The sequence below is a fragment of the Mustela lutreola genome, chromosome 7 (assembly GCF_030435805.1).
Source record: "Mustela lutreola isolate mMusLut2 chromosome 7, mMusLut2.pri, whole genome shotgun sequence".
NCBI lineage: Eukaryota > Metazoa > Chordata > Mammalia > Carnivora > Mustelidae > Mustela > Mustela lutreola.
In genome coordinates, this window is record NC_081296.1 from 58,573,210 (window position 1) to 58,583,618 (window position 10,409).

Here is a 10,409-nt window from a genome sequence, read left to right on the forward strand (position 1 = left end):
CCAGTTTCCCCAAATACCTTTTCTTTAAAAGACTGACTTTTCCTCCCTCAATGGTCTTGATACCCTTGTCAAAATCATTTCATTTTCAAATATGTAAGAGGTTATCTCTGGACTTTGTATTCTATTCCATTGGTCTAAATGTCTATCCTTATGCCAGATACCCATTATTTTGGTTAGTGTAGCTTTGTAGTAAGTTTTGAAATCAAGAAGTGGGGCGCCTGGGTGGCTCAGTGGGTTAAGCCACTGCCTTCGGCTCAGGTCATGATCTCAGGGTCCTGGGATCGAGTCCCACATTGGGCTCTCTGCTCAGCAGGGAACCTGCTTCCCTCTCTCTCTGCCTGCCTCTGCTTACTTGTGATCTCTGTCAAAAAATTAAATAAAATCTTAAAAAAAAATAAAAAAATAAAAGAAATAAAAATAAAATAAAATAAAATAAAAATAAAATTGAAATTACTCCTTATCTGTGAGCTGCAGAATACATGTAGATCTAACTAGAGAAATGTGACCAAGATCTAAGGTAACAGACTTATGATTGAAAGTGAAAACAATAAAGCAATGGTTCTCAACCAGAGACAATCTGTCTCCCATGGGATATTTGGCAATCTCTGGAGACATTTTTGGTAGCCACAGTGAAGAGGAGCTGCAGGTAACTAGCAAGTAGAGACTAGGGATAGGATTAAGTACCTTACAATGTAAAAGACAGCCCCTGTAACCAAGAATTACTCAGCCCCCAATGTTAAAGGTGTGAGAAATCCTGATGTGTAAGAATATAATAGAGTGAGGCATAAAAATATGGGTATACTGAGCTGTTTTAGGTGGAATCTTAATTAAAATACTAGTTAGGGTTTCACAATCACATTATATCAGAGAAAAAAATTTGTATTTTAAAGAAGTGGATTATACATTCGACATCAGCCACAGCAACTTCTTTCAAGATATGTCTCCAAAGGCAAAAAAAAAAAAAAAAAAAAGTCAAGCAGACAGAGTCAATTATCATATGGTTTCGCTTATTTGTGGAGCATAACAAATAGCATGGAGGACATGGGGAGTTAGAGTGGAGAAGGGAGTTGGGGGAAATTGGAAGGGGAGGTGAACCATGAGAGACTATGGACTCTGAAAAACAATCTGAGGGTTTTGAAGGGACGGGGGGGTGGGAGGTCGGGGTACCAGGTGGTGGGTATTATAGAGGGTGCGGATTGCATGGAGCACTGGGTGTGGTGTAAAAATAATGAATATTATTACGTTGAAAATAAAAAATAAATTAAAAACAAACAAACAAACAAAAAACAAAAACAAAAATGAACTTTTGGGATTTCATCAAGATCAAAAGCTTCTGCACAGCAAAGGAACAGTCAACAAAGAGGCAACCTATGGAATGGGAGGAGATATTCACAAAGGACACTACAGACAAAGGGCTGATATCCAAGATATAAAGAACTCCTCAAACTCAACACACAAAAAATGAATAATCATGTCAAGAAATGGGCAGAAGACATAAACAGACACTTCTCCAAAGAAGACATACAAGTGTCTAACAGACACATGAAAAAATGTTCATCATCATTAGCCATCAGGGAGAATCAAATCAAACCCACACTGAGATACCACCTAACACCAATTATAATGGCCAAATCTGGGGAGCCTGGGTGGTTCAGCAGGTTACACCTCTGCCCTTGGCTCAGCTCATGAGCTTGGGGTCCTGGGTTCGAGCCCTGCTTCCCCTCTCTGCCTGCCTCTCTGCCTATTTGTGATCTCTCTATCTCTGTCAAATAAATAAATAAATCTTAAAAACGAATGGCCAGAATTAACAAGACAGTAAACATGTGTTGGAGAGGATGTGAAGAAAGGGGAATCCTCTTACCCTGTTGGTGGAAATGCAAGTTGGTGCAGCCACTTTGGAAAACAGTGTGGAGATTCCTTAAGAAATTAAAAATAGAACTACCCTGTGACGCTGCAATTACACTACTGAATATTTACCCCAAAGATACTGATGTAGTGAAAAGAAGAGCCATATGTACCCCAATGTTCATAGCAGCAATGGCCACAGTCGCCAAACTGTGGATAGAGAACCAAGATGCCCTTCGACAGACGAATGGATAAAAAAAGATATGGTCCATATATACTATGGAGTATTATGCCTCCGTCAGAAAGGATGAATACCCAACTCAACTTTTTATCAACATGGACAGGGCTAGAAGAGATTATGCTGAGTGAAATAATTCAAGCAGAGAGCGTCAATTATCATATGGTTTCACTTACTTGTGGAACATTAGGAATAACACAGAGGACATGGGGAGATGGAGCAGAGAAATGAGTTGGGGGAAATTGGAGGGGAAGACGAAAGATGAGAGACTGTGGGCTCTGAGAAACAAACTGAAGGTTTTGGAGGGGAGGAGGACGGGGGTTGGGTGAACCTGGTAGTGGGTATTATGGAGGGCACGTATTGCATGGAGCACTGGATGTGGTGCATAAGAAAATGAATACTGGAACACTGAAAATAAATAAAATAAAATAAAATGGAAAAAAATAAAAAAATAAAGTAGTGGATTATAAAAAGCATTTTTTAATGATTTTGAGTTGCCACAGATACTTGTTTTGAAGTACACATGCAAGTTGGCAGAATGAAGACTCTTCAGAAAGGAAATCATTGTGCACAGCCACACTTGAAGTAGATCCTCTATGACCACCAGTTAGGGTAAGGGAGTATAGACAGGTAATATGGGACACATACAAAAAAATGTGTCAACCAAAAATCTGTGTTAATTATTATTATATTATATTTTATTTATTTATATTAATATTTTTATTTATTTATATTTTATTTTATTTTATAATAATTCTATATGTAAATATTTCTAATTACACTTAATGTCTACAAAGTAAGATTATACTATGCAAAGTGCATTGTAACTTGCTTTTTTTTTTTTTCATTTAAATAATAAAATAAGTCCACTCCCTTTGCTGGATCTTTCTCCTTCACTTACTGGGTAGAACTGAAATGGAACTTTTGGTCTTCATAGCACATGACAGATATGTGGCTATTTGTAAACTCCTACATTGCACAACCATCATGAACAGGAAGGTGAATGTTCTGCTGGTAGTGACCTCATGATTCTTAGGTCTTCATTTAGGGCTTTAGATACTCTGTTGTGAATTTGCCTTTCTGTGGTCCCAATGTGGTGGACAGCATTTCCTGTGATCTCCCTCTGTTTACTAAGCTTGCCTGCATAGATACCTACAGATTGTCATTGTTGCCAGCAGTGGGATAATCTCTGAGCCGGTTCTTGACTTTGCTTATCTCCTCCAGTCTGTTCCTCATAACCACTAAGAGTGACTCTTCTACCAGAAATCCAAAGCTCATTCCACTTTGATCACATCACAGTGGTAATTCTCTTTCTTGGCCCATGTATCTTCACCTGTATCTTGTCTCTTCAGCAACCACTCTGAGGATAAGTTCCTTGCTGTATTTTACACCACTGTTACCCCATCTTGAATCTAATTATCTACACTGTGAAACAAAGAAATGAAGACAGCCATGAAGAAATTCTGTCATGATTTTGTGAGTTCAAGAGAGAATAGTTAGATTAAAATTTAATTTTTAAAGGAAACTTTAGATCTTTTAAAAACTGTTATTGATATGATACAGAGTATATAAGACTTAAAAAAGTCAGACCTTCAAGGATATTTTAAATCTAGTACCAACAACAACAACAAAATAAATTAATAGCATTAGATATTTTGTATGATTCCAACTAATTATAAAAATTGTCCATTAAAAATTCACTCTTAGGGATGCCTGGGTGGCTCAGTCTAAGTGTCTGCCTTTGGCTCAGGTCATGATCCTCAGGTCCTGAAATCAAGTCCCACATCTGGCTCCCTGCGCGGCGGGGAGCCTGCTTCTCTCTCTGCCTGCTGTTCCCCCCTGCTTGTGCTTGCTCACTTTCTCTCTCTATGACAAATAAATCAATAAAACCTTAAAAAAATTCACCTGTATTTAAGATATATCAAATATATGCTTCATTTGGGTATAAGAATGGCATTGGTTGAAAGGGAAAATAAAGCAAATCTCCAGAAAGTCTACCATATTTTTCTGTATAGTCAGAATGATTTGGCACTTACTGTGCACCCAAGGTTGGTTCTCTGTCTCCTCAAGAATTTCACATCCTCGGTCCTAAATCAGGACTCAACCGGTATCAAAAGATTGGGATCATTCCCTGCATATTTTCAGACCACAATGCTCTAAAGCTAGAACTCAACCACAAAAGGAAGTTTGGAAAGAACCCAAATACATGGAGACTAAACAGTATCCTTCTAAAGAATGAATGGGTCAACCGGGAAATTAAAGAAGAATTGAAAAAAATCATGGAAACAAATGATAATGAAAATACAACGGTTCAAAATCTGTGGGACACAACAAAGGCAGTCCTGAGAGGAAAATATATAGCGGTACAAGCCTTTCTCAAGAAACAAGAAAGGTCTCAGGTACACAACCTAACCCTACACCTAAAGGAGCTGGAGAAGGAACAAGAAAGAAACCCTAAGCCCAGCAGGAGAAGAGAAATCATAAAGATCAGAGCAGAAATCAATGAAATAGAAACCAAAAAAACAATAGAACAAATCAACGAAACTAGGAGCTGGTTCTTTGAAAGAATTAATAAAATTGATAAACCCCTGGCCCGACTTATCAAAAAGAAAAGAGAAAGGACCCAAATAAATAAAATAATGAATGAAAGAGGAGAGATCACAACTAACACCAAGGAAATACAAACTATTATAAGAACATACTATGAGCAACTCTACGGCAATAAATTTGACAATCTGGAAGAAATGGATGCATTCCTAGAAACATATAAACTACCACAACTGAACCATGAAGAAATAGAAAGCCTGAACAGACCCATAACCAGTAAGGAGATTGAAACAGTCATTAAAAATCTCCAAACAAACAAAAGCCCAGGGCCAGACGGCTTCCCGGGGGAATTCTACCAAACATTTAAAGAAGAACTAATTCCTATTCTCCTGAAACTGTTCCAAAAAATAGAAATGGAAGGAAAACTTCCAAACTCATTTTATGAGGCCAGCATCACCTTGATCCCAAAACCAGACAAGGATCCCACCAAAAAAGAGAGCTATAGACCGATATCCTTGATGAACACAGATGCGAAAATACTCAACAAAATACTAGCCAATCGGATTCAACAGTACATTAAAAAGATTATTCACCACGACCAAGTGGGATTTATTCCAGGGCTGCAAGGTTGGTTCAACATCCGCAAATCAGTCAATGTGATACAACACATCAATAAAAGTAAGAACAAGAACCATATGATACTCTCAATAGATGCTGAAAAAGCATTTGACAAAGTACAACATCCCTTCCTGATCAAAACTCTTCAAAGTGTAGGGATAGAGGGCACATACCTCAATATCATCAAAGCCATCTATGAAAAACCCACCGCAAATATCATTCTCAATGGAGAAAAACTGAAAGCTTTTCCGCTAAGGTCAGGAACACGGCAGGGATGTCCATTATCACCACTGCTATTCAACATCGTACTAGAGGTCCTAGCCTCAGCAATCAGACAACAAAAGGAAATTAAAGGCATCCAAATCGGCAAAGAAGAAGTCAAATTATCACTCTTCGCAGATGATATGATACTATATGTGGAAAACCCAAAAGACTCCACTCCAAAACTGCTAGAACTTATACAGGAATTCAGTAAAGTGTCAGGATATAAAATCAATGCACAGAAATCAGTTGCATTTCTCTACACCAACAGCAAGACAGAAGAAAGAGATATTAAGGAGTCAATCCCATTTACAATTGCATCCAAAACCATAAGATACCTAGGAATAAACCTAACCAAAGAGACACAGAATCTATACTCAGAAAACTATAAAGTACTCATGAAAGAAATTGAGGAAGACACAAAGAAATGGAAAAATGTTCCATGCTCCTGGATTGGAAGAATAAATATTGTGAAAATGTCTATGCTACCTAAAGCAATCTACACATTTAATGCAATTCCTATCAAAGTACCATCCATCTTTTTCAAAGAAATGGAACAAATAATTCTAAAATTTATATGGAACCAGAAAAGACCTCGAATAGCCAAAGGGATATTGAAAAAGAAAGCCAACGTTGGTGGCATCACAATTCCGGACTTCAAGCTCTATTACAAAGCTGTCATCATCAAGACAGCATGGTACTGGCACAAAAACAGACACATAGATCAATGGAACAGAATAGAGAGCCCAGAAATAGACCCTCAACTCTATGGTCAACTAATCTTCGACAAAGCAGGAAAGAATGTCCAATGGAAAAAAGACAGCCTTTTCAATAAATGGTGCTGGGAAAATTGGACAGCCACATGCAGAAAAATGAAATTGGACCATTTCCTTACACCACACACAAAAATAGACTCAAAATGGATGAAGGACCTCAATGTACGAAAGGAATCCATCAAAATCCTTGAGGAGAACACGGGCAGCAACCTCTTCGACCTCTGCCGCAGCAACATCTTCCTAGGAACAACGCAAAAGGCAAGGGAAGCAAGGGAAAAAATGAACTACTGGGATTTCATCAAGATCAAAAGCTTTTGCACAGCAAAGGAAACAGTTAACAAAATCAAAAGACAACTGACAGAATGGGAGAAGATATTTGCAAACGACATATCAGATAAAGGACTAGTGTCCAGAATCTATAAAGAACTTAGCAAACTCAACACCCAAAGAACAAATAATCCAATCAAGAAATGGGCAGAAGACATGAACAGACATTTCTGCAAAGAAGACATCCAGATGGCCAACAGACACATGAAAAAGTGCTCCATATCACTTGGCATCAGGGAAATACAAATCAAAACCACAATGAGATATCACCTCACACCAGTCAGAATGGCTAAAATCAACAAGTCAGGAAATGACAGATGCTGGCGAGGATGCGGAGAAAGGGGAACCCTCCTACACTGTTGGTGGGAATGCAAGCTGGTGCAGCCACTCTGGAAAACAGCATGGAGGTTCCTCAAAATGTTGAAAATAGAACTGCCCTATGACCCAGCAATTGCACTATTGGGTATTTACCTTAAAGATACAAATGTAGTGATCCAAAGGGACACATGCACCCGAATGTTTATAGCAGCAATGTCCACAATAGCCAAACTATGGAAAGAACCTAGATGTCCATCAACAGATGAATGGATCAAGAAGATGTGGTATATATACACAATGGAATACTATGCAGCCATCAAAAGAAATGAAATCTTGCCATTTGCAACAACGTGGATGGAACTAGAGCGTATCATGCTTAGCGAAATAAGTCAAGCAGAGAAAGACAACTATCATATGATCTCCCTGATATGAGGAAGTGGTGATGCAACATGGAGGCTTAAGTGGGTAGAAGAATAAATGAAACAAGATGGGATTGGGAGGGAGACAAACCATAAGTGACTCTTAATCTCACAAAACAAACTGAGGGTTGCCGGGGGGAGGGGGTTGGGGAGAAGGGGGTGGGATTATGGACATTGGGGAGGGTATGTGATTTGGTGAGTGCTGTGAAGTGTGTAAACCTGGTGATTCACAGACCTGGGGATAAAAATATATGTATATAAAAATATATGTTTATAAAAAATAAAAAAAAAATATATAAAAATAAAAGAACTGTAATTTAAAAAAAAAAATAAAAAAAAAAAAATAAAAAAAAATAAAAAAAAAAAAAAAAAAAAAAAAAAGAATTTTAATGTCTGAGTCAGCACTTACACGTGGTGCTTCCTAAGAAAACAGTAACTTTGAGTTTCAGTATCTATGGATATACTGCCACAGTACACTAATTTTTCTTGTGCCTCCAAAATGAGTTTTCATAGATACTTTTAAGGCTCCTAATATCATTAAAATTTATTTCCATCTTCTCACTCCAAAATTTCTCAGTTTCAGAATCTATGTCCTTGACTCAAAAAAAAAAAAAAAAAGTTACCAAATTCAGGATACACCCATGGTTTCCTTAAGAGTAAACTGAATTTACAATATGATATTAAATAATAAATTACATTTTGCATGTTACCATTCTCCAGGAAAGTAATGTAACAACATTTGGATATCATCACATCACTAGTAATTCCCATTGATAAGACACAGTTCAGTGGAGTTTCTGTAGCTGTGAATTTGAATAGATTCATTCACACCTTGTCATTAGTCCTCTTTATAAAACATGCATTGACACATGAAATTAAAAAAAAAAGTGGCTATAAGAAGTTTTGTTTGTTTGTTTGTTTGTTTGAGAGAGAGAGGAGGGCAGGGGAAGGGCAGATGGGGAGAGAGAATCCTGAAGCAGACTTCCCACTAAGTGCAAAGCCCAAGACAGGGCTTGCTCTCAAGATCCTGAGATCATGACCAGAGCTTAAATCAAAGGCGCTTGACTGAGCCACCCAGGTACCCCAAGAAGTTGTGTTTTATGTTTTCAACAAGTCTAATGTAGACACAAGTAGAGTTTTGACAACAAAAGAAGATCAATAGCTATCTTTAGACAATTTTCTCCAATTTACATATCACATAATCACAATCACAAAAACCAGAATTTAATGATTACAAAAAAAAAAAAAAAAAAAAAAACCAAACTTGAAATCGTGGGGAAGAAATTTAAGGTAGTGGAAGCAAATGTGGTTACAGAAACAAAAAGAAATAGGAAAATAACCCTGTGTATTCACTCAATGAAAACTAATAATGTGAATAACACGACAATAATCAAATGTTTTATTTAACGTTAATGATGTCAAGTTGAGAACAAGACAATATTTATAATAGGTAAGTCTATTATACAATGGTAAAACTGTCTCAAAATATATTTCTGATAAATTCCAAATTTCTCAGAGATTATTTCCTTATGTTCTATTGTGGAGTGGAGCCATAAGGCCCTGTGCAGTGTGGCAGTCACTGGTATCACCTGCCTACCACCAGCTCCTTCACCTGCAGGTTTGTGCCCTTGCCTGGCCTGCCCGCACTGCTCCCACAGCAGCTTCAGCACCTGGACCAAGAACAGTGTGTAAAGTAGCTGTGCTAGGACTTTTGGAAGAATAGGGCAGCCCCTTTCACTTCTCCTCAAAACATACCCTTGGTAAGCCTCCTGAATGTCTACAATGTTGCTCATGTACCTGAGTAGCCACAGATCAAAGCCACATTGAGATCAAAGCAACTATGAAAGGCTACCTTGAACCTAAGCAGTTGTCAGACTGCCTGAAAGATTGTGATGTGGTAGTTATTCCAGTAGGAGTCTTGAGAAAACCAGGCATGACACAGGATATCTGTTCCAGACCAATGCCACAGTTGTGGCTACCCTGACTACTGCCTGTGCCCAGCATTGCCCTGAGGCCATGAGCTGTACCACTTTAAATGTGATTAACTCCACCATCCCAATCACAACAGCATTTTCAAGAAACATGGAACATACAACCCCAATAAAATCTTTGGGGTGACAACCCTGGGCATTATCAAAACCAACACTAATTATAGAACTGAAGGGTTTTGGATCCAACTCCAGTCAGTGTTCATGTCACTGGTGGCCATGCTGAGAAACCATCATCCCCCAACCACTCTAAAAATGGACCTTCCCCAGGACCAGCTGACAGCTGTCATTGGGAGGATCCAGGAGGCCAGCACCAGGGTAGTAAAGGCCACAGATGCAGCAGGCTCTCCCACACCGTCTGTGGTGTATGCTGGAGCCCAATATGTCTTCTCCCTTGTGGATGCAATGAATAGAAAGGAAGGAGTTGTCAAATGTTTATTAATTCCCAAGAAATGGAGTGCCCCTATTTCTCTACACCATTACTGCTGGGGGAAAAGGGAATCAAAAAGAATCTAGGCATCAGTACCACTTTCCTTTCCCAGAGAAGATGATAGTTGAAGTCATCTCTGAGCTGAAGGTGTCCATCAAAAAAGGAGAAGAGTTCATGAAGAACATGAAATGAGAAAGCAGTTAGTGAGTAGTCTATTTCCCCAACTTATTAAGGCATCATGTCACTGTGAAGACGTATCAGACCCCTTTGTGTTTCAGTTGTGTTAATGATGAGTATTGTATTAATGTTGCTGTCCCTTCCAAATCAAAGGTCTATCTGTTGATGGATAAATAAAAGTAGGCTTTATCTTTTTTTTTTTTAAGATTTTATTTATTTATTTTACAGACAGAAATCACAAGTAGGCAGAGAGGCAGGCAGGGGGGCGGCGGGTGAAGCAGGCTCCTTGCTGAACAGAGAGCCCGAGGTGGCGCTCGATCCCAGGATCCTGGGATCATGATCTAAGCCAAAGGCAGAGGCTTTAATCCACTGAACCACCCAGGCACCCTGCCTTTATCTTCTTCAAAATGAAACAAAACAAAACATACATCCACACACAAACAAATGTAGACGTATTTGCTGATG

The 10,409-nt window shown here is 38.5% G+C and overlaps 1 pseudogene; it reads left to right on the forward strand.

Annotated features, from left to right (window-relative positions):
* Window positions 1-586: 586 nt before the first annotated feature.
* LOC131837134 (malate dehydrogenase, mitochondrial-like) lies at window positions 587-9,959 on the forward strand (annotated as a pseudogene).
* Window positions 9,960-10,409: the final 450 nt, after the last annotated feature.